This window comes from Nannospalax galili, unplaced genomic scaffold (assembly GCF_000622305.1).
Source record: "Nannospalax galili isolate Female #2095 unplaced genomic scaffold, S.galili_v1.0 scaffold586, whole genome shotgun sequence".
NCBI classification, from domain to species: Eukaryota; Metazoa; Chordata; class Mammalia; order Rodentia; family Spalacidae; genus Nannospalax; species Nannospalax galili.
In genome coordinates, this window is record NW_008355363.1 from 6,264,896 (window position 1) to 6,265,731 (window position 836).

Sequence of the window (836 nt, forward strand, 5' to 3'; positions counted from 1 at the left end):
CACAATAGCACCTTAGGTGGATTATAGTTCGTATTGCTTGGTCAGCAGTGAGAAGCAGGGAGTATACCATCTCTGGTTAAATTTTGAACTCTATTATGGAAAAGGTCTTTTCATGAAACAGAATGTTTCTACAAGGGAAAATGTAGTATTGATTGATTGTTGTTGAATTCAGACATTGCTAGCGGGCCGTCCTAGCGTATAGTTAGTGACATGTAGGGATGGAAATAATGAACTTTGCAATCCGACTGCCATTAATATGGGAGGATTTTTTACTAGACTCCAAACAGTTACATTACCCTGTATGCTCCATGTCTGTGTCAGAAGGATGAGGATCATCACCTTTGTTATTTTGTTGAGATGTTCCATGGTCTTCCAGGGGATTGATTGTTCGACAATATCTTTCAGGAATCCAGATAGGTTTATCAGTACCTGGGGGAAAAACACAAACAGTCCCCCTCACCCATGCTAACAATGGTGTAGCGGGTTTCCATTCCCCAAAGAGGGGATCTTTCCATCCTATGTCCCCCAAGGAATGTCTGGGGAGTGGACCATAGACACCTGTAGGTAGAGCTTGAACCCCCATTTGTGGTGTTAACACTGCTCTGGCAGTGGTACAGAGGTCCAATCCTGTGCTTCCTGGGGTACCTCTAATGAGGTCGGAGACATGAAGGGGTTGGTTTGAGGAATAAAACGAATCCTGCCGCTGCCATGAGTCTCTCTGGCAGGTGTCATTGCTCCATACACTGAGGTTCTGGGGCCCTGGAGCAGGGCCCTCCACCAGTTTCCCTGATTGTTAGATGGCGGTAAAAGATTGCCCATATTATCAAATTTAGAGC